This window comes from Ovis aries, chromosome 1 (assembly GCF_016772045.2).
Source record: "Ovis aries strain OAR_USU_Benz2616 breed Rambouillet chromosome 1, ARS-UI_Ramb_v3.0, whole genome shotgun sequence".
Taxonomy (NCBI): Eukaryota; Metazoa; Chordata; class Mammalia; order Artiodactyla; family Bovidae; genus Ovis; species Ovis aries.
In genome coordinates, this window is record NC_056054.1 from 199,911,140 (window position 1) to 199,924,198 (window position 13,059).

The window sequence follows — 13,059 nt, forward strand, 5'->3', positions numbered from 1 at the left end:
CCACCAGCCCAGAGTTTTCCAACGAGCAGAGAGGTCACTGAAATCAAAACCCTTTTTCCATGTGCCTCACTGGAAATCTGCGACTCATTTGGCACATTTTTCTTCTTTTCAGAACGCCCCATTCCCCACTGCTACTCCTTGAAGCTAAAGGGAAAATAAATTGTTTTTAGAAAAGCAAGTTAACTGTGGGATTCTGTCATCCAAATGCCTTCTACACTAGTAATTCTAACAAAGTCAGCAACTCCCTGAAGAGTCTTCAAAAATAGATTGTCTGTGTAGATGAGAAAGCTAGACATCCAAAAGAGAGAAGGAAAAATACCTTCTTTAAGTAAAAGAAAAAAGAAATCATATAGCCAAAGAGAATTCAAGTATATTATAACGTGGTCTCACATTAAATGAATTCGTTTCAGACATGAACAGGAAACAAATCAGTGACAAAATGCAAACAAATCAGCATACAGGAGCTGTCAAACAATTAGGATTTGTTTGAAGGGGGAGGGGGGGTTGGGCACAGTGGTGCGGAGGGGAGAGAAAGACACAGGAATAGGGATGGAGTCACTTCAACCCACAACACGCTGTGTCTGACACGGACACAGAGGCTGCGGGCGGTGTCTGGGATCGTCCAGCACGTGGTGGGAAGCATTTATATCAAGCCACGCAGTATCAGCAGGGGAATAAGACAGCAAGTACTTCAGGGCAGACAGCTGCAGAGAGGGCCCCTGCACAGAGCAGACACAGCAGGCTGAATGCATTCGTATACCAGCAGTCCTTCCCTCACTCACCACTCTCGGCTTCTGGACGCCTTCAGGGTCAAGGCTGTCCCCAGAACCATGTATCATTCCTGCAGCCACTACCCATGGACTCGCTCTCAGCATGTTCCTGACAAGTTTGCCCTTTTCATACATATGGACCTTTCTGCTCTTAGGCCACCTCCAAAAATATCACCTTGGACTTTGCATACATCCCCGGTAATCCAGCATCTTAACATTTAACTTGAATGTTAAAGTGAAAAGAATAAAGGATCCACCTAATGTTATTTAACTAGCCTTCATCTCCAAACCTAAGTTTTTCAGGGGATCATTTGGAAGCTGGCCACTGGGGAGGTCAGTTAAGTATTCATCTGATGTCTGGTTAGGTATCTGTCATGTCAGCAAGAACAGAGAAGACCTCAGCATGCAGCTCTCACAGACCTTGACAATCATCTCCTGCCAAAATCATGTCTGAGAAAAGAACCCCCAAGACGGCAGATGCTTCCTCTCACATGAGCAGCACTCCTGGCTAACCAATAAATACAACTTGATAGTGGTGACTGGTACTTTTTCCAATAAAAGCGTCTCTCAGAGGATATCGCTGGTTTGATACTCTAACTACTCAGTTCAAGTTAGATAATTGGGACCAAGGCTCTCAGTCACGCTGGATATCAGTGTCTCTTTTCCTACAAAATAAAGCAGCTCAATTCAGTAAGCTCAGACTTCCTCTGTCTCACAAATCCTGTGCCTCACTGCTACTGCCAAGTGTCTACCCTCTCCCTCTGAGTTTGTTCATCTCCTCTCTCTTTCTCACATACACACAAGCTCACCCCAGGATCCCTCTTATCCAGTCCACAATCTTGTTATTTAGGCAAGCTACAAGCAGTTCCTCCACAATCCCCATCACTGTTTCTCTGCTTAAGATCTGACACCAAAAGGATTTTTTAGCTAGTTTATAAGAGACACAAACATGGGGCGCAAGAACCCCATTTACACACAGACCTCACCTTGAGATGAGATCCTCAGAGGGGCTCCAGCAGTCTCTTCGTTCCCCGGCCACAGAGGCAGCCACCTGCCGGGACTCCAGTCCGATCTCTACCCTTTACTCTCTGACACCTTAAACAAGTCATTCTACCTCTCTGGGCCTCAGTTTCTCTATCTGTAAAGTGAGGCATTTGGAATAAAAGGAATGCCAAAGTCTCTATCAATTCTGACATCCTTCCCTAGAGCTATGAAATTTCATTAGCCATCAAAGCAAACGCCCTCCAAAGCCTTGTCTCTGGTACTGGTGTAGACCTGGGGCTCCCAGGTAAATGGAGATAACTCTTTGCATGATCTTGCACAGTAAGTAATAATAGCGCATCAATAGGAGCAAATACTTCTAATTTGTGTTTGTTTGTTTATTTCCAAGCTAAAGAAGTTGCAGGCACCACCTGCCAATGGCCTTTGGAGTCTCCATGATGCCTTTTTTATTTTTTTTATCAATGGGTCAGAAGTTCAGAAACCAAAAAGGTGAAAGTAGAAATCACACAGAAATGATATGGAGCCCGAAAAATTGAAAAAATAATTTAGGATAAATAATACCACATCTCTCTTCTAAAAAAAAATTAAACAATAATGAGAGTAAGCAGGGGCACTATAAAGTAAAAATAAAATCGAACACAGAAAAGACTGATTTGCCTAGGATTCCTCTCAGCCATGTAATCAGCACGAATAGCAAAGACCGTATAATACTCATGTTTCTATTTGTTGCCCTCAACTGACATGGTTGGTCGTTTGTTTTGTTTTAAATAAAATGGGGAAGCAACAAATATATTAAATCCATCTGCAGAAAACCCATATTTGCATGTGGAAAACAAATAAGTGGGTGCCTGAATGGGTGATTAGGCATGCAATTGCCCATCTGCACCCGGGGCCCCAGCCTCCCTGCAGGTGCGCCTGATGCAGGAGCAGACTCGGAAAGGCAGGTCCTCCACCATGGAGAGCGACAGGAGGGAAACTGTGCCCTCCGCAAATGGACCTATTCTGAGCTGGCCCTCCTACCCCCGCCCCATAGGGTCCCAGTTCTCCAGTTACTGTCCCTGTATCTTACAGCTGAAAACCAGAAATAAGTTTTGCCATCCTTTGCTTAGATTTCTGCGGATTCTTTAAACCACAAAGGCAATCTTTTTTTCTGAGCATCTTCGATATGTTCCTAATAAATATTTGTTGTTGCATCTATCTTTATGAGAATGGGTGACCCCCTCTCCTGTACTCTTCACCTGGATCATTCTACTCCAGTCACACTGGCCTCACTTGTCAGCCTCAGGGCCTTGGCAACTGCTTTCTTTAGGCTTGAAACACTCTTCCCCCTCTGGTCTCCAGCTTACTAACTCATAGCCTTCAGGCCTTGCTCCTGTGCACTCGTATCAGCAAGACCTTCTTAGATCAATGGATTTAAATCTGTGTCATGGCCACCCTCTGTGCCCTTAAGCTGCCTTATTTTCCTTCTGAAAACAGATCACAACCTAAATATTATCTATTTACTCATTGATGGTTGTCTGGTTCCATTCAAACAGGTTTGTCTGATTTGGTTCACGGTTCTATTCCCTGCACCTGGAACAGTCTAGCGCATAGTAGGTGCTAAACACCCAGTTGTTATGGTAATGAGTCATCACAGTAATCTGCAAATCACTACTCTGGGCACCATGAGTGCTGTTATGGAAAAAGACAAGATCTATGCTCTTAGGAGGCTTCTACAACCTAGCGGAGAAGGAAGACTGGAAATTTGTTTATACAGCAGAGCAAAGTGACATGAATGCTCCACTGAAGGTATAAACAAAGCACTCAGATAACACAGAAAAAGCAAGCTCTTGACACTGGAGCGGGGAGTGGGCGGGGAACAGACTGAAGGAGACCAACAGAGCTGAATTCTCTGGAAGTAGCTTAAAAGGAAGCACAGAAATCATCCTCAAAAATACATTCAGCACAAACAAGTACTAAGACATCTTCAGTTAGCCTCCTTTCCTTCATCAATAATGCTAAGTGAAATAAAAGATTGCCCAAGATAAGTCAGCATTTCTGTGTGCCAAGACCATGGAGAAAAGAAGAATCACTTTCCTCCATAAAGTCTTCACTTTAAAATGGAAATTATTTAATTTGCACACAAATGCACACAAAACATCTCTTCAGAAAATTCCAGGATGACCTTAAAGGGTATCCAGTCTAACATCTTACTTCCCTGAGAGGACCCACTGGTATCAGCTTCTATCTAAATACCCTCAGAGATAGGGAACCCGTAACCCCAGAAATGGCCCATGCCACTGCAGTCTGCTGTTAATACTAAAACACACTCACTTACACTGTCTTTGTGTTACTTCCACCCAATGCTCCCAGAACTCCTTCTGGGGTCACAAAGAGGGAGTTTGTATTCCCTTCTGAGGCAGAGTCCCCTCTGCTCCGTCCTTCTCCACCCCTTTCTCTCTTCTCCACACTAACCATCTCCTGTTCTTTGTTTCATCCCTCAAAGGCTCTGATTTCTGGTGCCATCAGCCATCTGAAACTGCACCCTTCCCTTCCCTCCATCTCTCACTGTTCCAGGACTTTTTTTTTTCTTTTTCTTTCTCTTTTTTTGGAGCTGACCTACTGCTCAAGCAATTTAGCATTCTTTGGAGAGCTGAGCATTTTGTCTGGGGTTGGGGAGAGGGGCACAGGGGATCCAAAAGAACATGGGTAAGTAACTCTGTGAGCCCTGACCCAGGAAGACCCTGGCAGAGTACCCTAACTTTCCCACCTTGACCTTGAAATGCTATCTTTAACATAAATTAGAAAGCTGAAGCATCTGACCTCACTCCACCCCAAGGGCATTCAGAATCTGGGGAGTCTTGTACCTCTGGTAAACCATGGCCCCCTAGTCTTGTTGGTCCCAGCTGACCAGCCTGCATTAGAATGTAGTTTTTAGCCATCTCTACACCTGAGAACTGGATTGCTTGTGTGACCTTGGTGAGACACTTAAAGTCAACAAATCAAAGCATCTCAGAAGGTAAAGGAAAAAGAGAGCTCTAAATCATCCAGTCCAAAAATCACCCAGCGATCTCTTGTGCACCTCGCCGTGCCCTTCCCCATCCTCAGTCATGGCAGACACTGCTAAATGATCATGGTCAGATACAACTTCAGAATCCTTCTCCACATAGCACCTCAAATAGCCACTACAAATTCACCATGCGGCCACATAAAATCCAAGCTACTCATTCTTCAGATGATGAAAACTGGAGCTCAAAGATGGGCTAGGACCTCCCTGTGTATCAGGCTCAGGAAAAGAACCAGAACTGCAAAGGTCCCATCCCCAGATTCCCGAGTCCTTTGTCCTCCTCAAACTCTGATACTCTATCAGTGCTCCTTGGAGTGGGGATGGGGAGCTTGCTGTTGTATTAATACAGATAAAGAAAGGATTTCCCAATAGGAGGCAGAAGGTTCAGAGAAGGCTTGAAAGAAGAGGGGCATTTGAGCAGACCTGTAAGAACCAGTAAGCTCTATTTGCCTTTAGCCAAAAAAAATTCAGGATTGGAAAAGCATTTCTTGTAGCAAGCACAGCATAAGCAAAGGAATGGGGAGGACCATGGTGTGATGAGAGGCGGCTATGGGCTTCTGAGAGAGTGGGAGCCAAAACAGAGGCCACGAAGAGCAGTAGGGGAGGAGAACAAAGATGAAGACAAGACAAGATTAGAAGAGTCAACCAGAGTCTTTGTGGAGTTTTCAATGCTGATTTTTTTTTTTAATTGACTTAAAGGCCTTAAGACTTACAAATAGAAAAACAAAGAAAGAATTAGAGGAAAAGTAAAAGAATCCATCTTCATTCTCAATGGGAAAAAAAAAAAGCTTTGCCCTAAACTGTATTACAGGAACACTTTCATTATGTAAAAGCCTATTTTGTTTTCATGTCATTCTTAGATTACATCATAGAGTGGCTGCAGCCGTCTCATACCGTATTATGAATAAATCACCAGCTTAATCATAGAATGAGCCAGGGCCCTAGATTTAAAAGGAAAATATTAGATCATTTTTAATAACTGATATAACTCAAGCCAGTTGCCATTGAAGCAGGGGGAGGTGATGTCATCCTAAAGAAGTCCAAAGAGGAACTAGAGAGGGTCAGCCCTGGGCAGGTCCCAGAGAAGCTTCCATTTACAAAGGAAGAGGTGGCTGATGCATTCTCTGGACTGAACAATCTTTTCATGAAAACCAACACTGACTTCTCAATAGACCATCCTCATGAAACACAATGTACAAATAGCTTGTTCCCAAAACGACTATATTTCCAAAGACCAGAAAACATGGAACATATTATGATGTCTGTATTTATGTCTTGGGAGCCATTGAGCAAAATTATAAATGTTAAAGCTTTTAGTTATTCAGAAAAAGATGGAAGCTGGGGTGACATATGCAAATGCCACAGGTCTGACCCAAGCCAAGAGGACAAGACAAAGTAAGGACACTGAGACGACGGCCTGAGAGAGAAAAGAACTGGAGCGGCTTCTAGCAGTCACACACTATTAAGAGGATTGGAAAGGAACATTTAATGGGCACCAACTATGCACTAAATATCATACACAGTTGGCACTTTAAACACACATGCTGCTTTGTGAGCCCAGGCAAATCTAAAACGTAGGTGCTACTAGTACTATCATTTTCAGATATGGAAAGCAGTTTGAAAACGATTGAATGATGTAAGTAAGATTATGCAACTAATACACAAGAGTCTCCTGACTCCAAATTCCACTTTACCTAATTGTCCCACTGTAAATGCTTTTGAACTATGGTGTTGCAGAAGACTCTTGAGCGTCCCTTGGACTGCAAGGAGGTCCAACCAGTCCATCCTAAAGGAGATCAGTCCTGGGTGTTCACTGGAAGAACTGATGCTAAAGCTGAAACTCCAATACTTTAGCCACCTCATGCAAAGAGTTGACTCATCGGAAAAGACCCTGATGCTGGGAGGGATTTGGGGCAGGAGGAGAAGGGGACGACAGAGGATGAGATGGCTGGATGGGATCATGGACTCGATGGACGTGAGTCTGGGTGAATTCCGGGAGTTGGTGATGGACAGGGAGGCCTGGCCTGCTGCAATTCATGGGGTCGCAAACAGTCAGACACGACTGAGCGACTGAACTGAACTGAAACTATTTCCTATTATGGACTTGCAATGAAAATTAAACAATTGATAAGAAACACTTTGAAAGTACCAAAAGTATTAAAAAAAATATTGAAAGCCAAAAGGGATCATGGAGTGGGGAAAAGTACTGACACTCTGGCCAGTGACAGTCTCAATGACTACAGATGGCCTTCCATATTTTGGCTGCAGGGCTACTAATGAGCTTGACCAACATTTCTATTAATTTTTTAGGAACGCTAAGGTGGGCTCTATGGGAACCTGTCAACTTCTATGAAATTTACTGCTGAGCTTGGTTTTATAAAAAAGACTATTTTGGTGAGGGGAGGAGACAGATGCTCTGGAAAAGGGTTTTCTGCCAGACAGAAAGTATTGGCTGAGGTTTTCTGTCTGATCCTGTCAGTCTCACAGCAATGCTGTGTATCGGTTCACTGTTCTTAATACAAATGTTATTCATAACTGCAGAGACATACTGTCTGACCCAAGTAATACTGATTTATGCAACTTTTCAGGACATGGCGTGACTCAGCAGGAGATGCAGACCCTGAAATTTACCTAAACAGACAACAAGCCTCCAAATTTTGACCTATTTTCCCCAATTTCTTTCTGGAACAGGACAGAGGGTGCAAAAAGCAGAGAAAGCACACCTAAACATTGTATGGACTGATTTGGAGCGGAGACTGTGTGGAGAGGTGGAGGGGACATACTGGGCCAGAGTCAGAGGTGCCTTAGATGTCCCTTCCATGGCTAGCCCTGGCTCCTTGGAAGGGACGTCCTGTCTCTGGGTCTTGGCATCTCATCTGCACAGCAAAGAGCTTAATCAAGAACTTGCAAACATTTCCACCAAAGTAGCACCAACGGCTAAAGCAGGCAAAGATGCAGAGGTATAGGAGCAGGGCATTAATTAAAAACTTGTGTTCTTCCTCTGACAACTCATGCCAGTTTTGCGCTCTGTGCAATTACATATCAATGCTTATATTCAGATTTTAAATGGAGTTCTCCTCCAAGTCTTCAAATAAAATTGATCTACAGAGGTGCACTGAGTATATGTATCTTAGCACATGCAGTAAGCTTGGGTGTCTGTTACAGGCAGCCCCCCAGGAGACCCCCTGTAGCTGCACCTCCTGCTCTTCAGACCCCTTTGCAGTCCCTCCTCTTGACCACGGGCTGGATGTAGTGACTTGCTTCTAATAAGGAGAATGACGCAGAGGATATGGTGTGTCACTTCCAGGACTGGGTAACAAAAAGGCTGTGGCAGATCGGAAGGATTCTGTCCTGCTCACCTGCCTTAAAGGAAGACAGTTGCCATGTTGGGAACTGCCCATGGGAAGAGAAAGGAACTGAGGCTCCCAAGCCAATAATCCACAGGGAACTGGATCCTGCCAATGATGTGACTGAGTGTAGTGGTGGGTCCTTCCAGGCAGAGCCTTGAGATGAGACTGCAACCTCAGGGCAGACCTGAAGGCACCCATCTAAGCTGTTCCCAGATTCCTGACTCACAGAAACTGTGAGATAAGCAATGTTTCTTGTTTGAAAGTGCTAAATTTGGGGTAATTTGTTAAGTAGCCATAGATAAGGAAGATAGCACCCCAATCTGAGAGGTCCAGAGGTGGATTATTTTGAAACCTCTTACCAATGCCACCATTTTTCTTGAGGCTAGGCAACAGAGCAGAAGAGATCTGCTATCAGGAACTCTTGAAAGGCACCCCTGTCCCCTGGAATGTAGAGATGCTTGCTAGCTTGGGAACATACACCTGGCATGCTCCGATCACCCAAAGATGACCATGGAAATAATATCAGTGCAGCTCAAAACCAACATGATGCATTTGACAGCAGTAGACTGGTGAAAAATGAACCAGAGACTGAAGCACTTGTGGAAGGTGTCAGACTCCTCACCTACCCAGCCATTATCTGCTATCAGCCACATCACCCTCAGACCCCATCCAGACCTAGTGACCCAGATGACATCTGCATGGTTCACGGAGAAGTTCTGAAGACAGATCTCCTCCTTCTGGAAACCTTCCCCAACGTTCCCAGTTCCTTCCATTCCCCAATCCTTTCATCTAAGCCCCTTGAAAGCTGAGTCTTTAACTTATTTACCTTGATTTCCCAAACACCTAACATGAGACTGGAAACATATCTGGTGATCAATAAACGTGTGTTATAAACAATATTTTTCTAAAGTGTATTTTACTTTTATGTAGGTCTTTCTCTCCAGCTAGATTATGAGCTTCTCAAGGTTAGGACTACAACTAATTTACTGTGATGTCCTAAAGACTCTGAGTTTCACTGATTTCCAGACAAGCACTGGGATCAGGGTATAGAGCAAACACATGCTCTGTGAACCAGGAGTAAATATTTGGCAGCAGTCTACCCAGGACTCATGGGGCCCTCCATCCATTGGCCATCAGACCCCTTCTACAACACAGTAGCCCACTGAGAGAGAACATGAGAACCCCTGACATACTAGGGCTCTGCCCAAGAAAGAGTAAAAGTGTATCCACTGGGCTGAGGTCAGGAAATGGAAGAATGTGGAATTAGGAGGAAGGAAGCAAGACAGAGAGAGAGAAAGCTTCCACCTTCTACTTTCACAGATAGCAAATACCTCTGACAACACATTCCTGAGTTACAGAATCACAGAACCTCAGGAGGCTGGGCAAGTCCCTGCTCAGACTCAACAAATCCTTTTGTAACTTTTGAAGCAGTAACATGAAAGTTGGCTACGCAGATGTTCACATATGCCGGAAACTACTTCACCAACCGACTGGAGGGAGCCAAGACCTTCACCTCTGACGGAAGTGACCAATCCTTTGCTTCCGGCAGAGACTAATACCTGATTCTCCTGAGGACCAAAGAGGAAATATTAAAACTGAGAGCCCTTAGCTACCATCATCAACTGTATGCTAGTATCAACAGAGGGAAATAATTTCCTTCCTGACTCCCACTGGGTAAGTCACGCCTAGAGCAGAAGGTGTGATTATCTAATCAAACAAAGCAAGTCCCAAACGGGCAGACTATAGCTTCTAGGGGATGTCTCAAAGCACTGAGACTTCCTCGGTCTTCAAATCTACCTCCTTGCATCTCCCACTGCCTAGAGCAAAAACAAATACAAAAAGTAATCATGACGTACGACTTCATCTCAACTTCAACCATCATCAATGAGCCAAGTCCCAGATCTAGCTGCTTTCTAAGATTGGGGATAAATTACTGCCCATCCAGTCCTGGGGATGCTGGGGGTGCAGAGCGGGAAGGAAGGGCACACATTGTGCGTATATATGATGGACCAGGAAGAGTACAGGGGCCTGCACATTACATTGTGTTATGTTTCTTTCTATTTAAGATCAGTAATTTTCTTTATAGTCACTATCTTATTTTGCTTTATACTCCTTGTATTTAAGCAAAAGAAGAAAGCAACTGTAATGACCCATCATGTAAGGCTCACACTTTACAGTTTCCCAAACAGATTGGCATCTATCAACAAACATGCTCTAAACAAACATGAGAGGTGAGCAGGAAATGATTATTATTATTTCTAATTCTCCAATCAGGGAAATGAAGGTGGAGGGATATTGTTTTCTAGGTTTGCACATCTAATAACTGACAGGCCGTCTGCTATCCCACCCCACCATACTCACTGTATTCACAGATTTCTTAAGCCATACCAGTCCCAAAAGCCTATTTCTGTCCAGTCATTTGTTTCATTCTCATAAAACCATGCAGTTCAGCCGCATCTGTGCTAGAATTCCTGAAGCTTTCCAACAGAGAACTAGCCGGTGCCTGAACACCCTCGGGAAAAGGGACAGTCACTACCTTTAGATTTAGTCTTTCTATCCGTGAAAATGCACCGTGCACCTACCAGATGCCAGAGATCCCACTAGCCTCTGGGCTACACGCATGCGCAGGAGATACTGCGCCTCTTCTGACCACGTTTTATATTCTTAGAGGCCACTGTTATGTGTGCTCTGCATCCTGCTTTTTCTGGATCCATTCCAGTAACAGTGGGACATCATTTCCAGTCCTCTCAGCACCACAGTGTGAAGAGGCCAGCTGGCCAGTGTCCGTTTCAGAGGAGGAGGCAAGGACTAAAGTCCACCAGCCTAGGAGAGTTCTGACAGGAGGGTAAAATAAGGTCCGTGGCCACCTGCAAATGCTGGTCCTCTCTCTGCATCCTAACAGCACCCAGATATTCTCTCGAGGAACCACCTCTTCTCCACCATTTAGCTGCCATGAGTTTCCAGGTGACAGCGGGCAGCCAGTTCCCAACCGTGAGGGGAAACAGCCTGTGGATGAAGCTGACGCACACACAAGACGGCAGAGCAAGGAGCATGTCAGAGAAGCAGAGCCCGGGCCTGTCACACTGAGCCTGAGGGCCACCCGACCTCGGGACTCGCCGGATTCCGCCAGTCAGCCACCCAACTGCCTTCTCTGTACCACCGTCTGAGGCTGCATCAGTGTTGTGGGCAACAAAACCACTGTTGGCTCATAATTAGCTTATGGACAACAGACCCTCCTGAGTTTCTTCCAACTCGCTCCTGGTAATGCACTCTCTCCCATTCTGCCATGACACACTAGAACTTTTGTTTGAACCCAAGTACAAGGCTTCATATTCATCACAACTGAATTTGAAGCACAGGAAAAACTCAGGCACTGGAGCAGAGAACAAAGATTTACATCTGATGCTCAGAGTGTCTGCTTGGGGAGAAACATTCCAGACCATGTTTGAAATGTTACAGACATGTTGAAGAGTCCAAGCAGTGGTTTCCAGCCTTTCATCTTATGTAGATCCATAGGCGCAAAGAAAGCCAGCCGGGTGTTCTTTTAAGATACATTGATTAAGAAAAGAAAGAGGGACCAAACATAACTATAAACTCAGCCTCACTTTTAAATGGAGTTAGGTTTTACTGATCACAGTAGAATCCTCTCCCTTTTGAAAAACTAAGCCATAAACATGGCAAGACATACTATTTATTCAGTAAAAAGCCAGAGGTTTAGGGACTGGCCCTGGGAATGAGAGTACAGATTTAGAATTCTAAATAGAAGTCTTGCCCACAATCCCTCAGCTGTTTTCCTCAGATTCTTCTACAGCTCAGGATATCCCACATCATCGATTCTTCTCTAGAATATGTTCTACCTGCTATAAACACAGAGGAATTCCAAAACACAAGGGAACGTTTACCTTACCTGCTCACCATTCCCGTTTAATCTGAGGATTAAAACTCAGATCCCCGTGGAGATGCTGCAGGCCCTTTAGGACAGGTACACACCCTTGTCTAAGGAAATTTAGCCTTTCCCACCACAAAGGGTTCATGTGAAAATACAAGATCACAGAAGAAGCCCCCTGCACAGGGGTGAGCAACAGCCACTTAAAACTACTACTTCCTTTCCTCACAAACACCCATAACACTGTTCACTGACTCTTTCTCGTGGTTCAATTTCAAGAATGCTCCCCTCCACACCAAAGGAGAAAGAAGGAAGCAGTGCAGTTATTGGCAACCTAAAATTATAATTACTCCAAATTTCCTTCCAGTTTCTCTTCCTGCCACCTTCCAAAGGCTGAGTTCTGCCTTAGCTTCGCCATCCATTTTATTAGCATTATTATATCTTGACATTCATTGTCCATCATCAATAAAATCCACTCAAGAAAAGAAAGAAGAATATTTTTGTTCTTCTTAGTTCTTCCACCCTAGTTACCAGTGCCCATGATTTAAATGGAAACTGATTTTTAAATTTCATTAAAATATGCATATTGATTATAAAAGGAAAAAGTTCTCTTTTGCACAGAACTCACCAGCTGAGGAAAAATATCTTCCCTCCGATGAATGCCCTGTAGAACAATGGCAAAAGCACTGAACTGGAATCAGGTGACTGGATTCGGTCCTCCGCTCTGTTTCCGCAATGATCTCACCTGTAGAAATGGACAAGGAGGTTAATTATGAATCCCTAGGATCTCCAGCCAGTCCATTCTGAAGGAGATCAGCCCTGGGATTTCTTTGGAAGGAATGATGCTAAAGCTGAAACTCCAGTACTTTGGCCACCTCATGCGAAGAGTTGACTCATTGGAAAAGACTCTGATGCTGGGAGGGATTGGGGGCAGGAGGAGAAGGGGACGACAGAGGATGAGATGGCTGGATGGTATCACCGACTCGATGGACATGAGTTTGAGTG

General features: G+C 44.4%; 1 protein-coding gene across 1 annotated transcript in view; it reads right to left on the reverse strand.

Moving 5' to 3' along the window:
• Positions 1-13,059, reverse strand: part of LPP (LIM domain containing preferred translocation partner in lipoma) — a 750,332-nt gene that overhangs the window by 671,071 nt on the left and 66,202 nt on the right. The window contains exon 2 of the mRNA XM_042233292.2: positions 1,757-12,799. The gene's annotated coding sequence lies outside the window, so the exon portion shown is untranslated. The remainder of the gene's footprint in view (positions 1-1,756; positions 12,800-13,059) is intronic.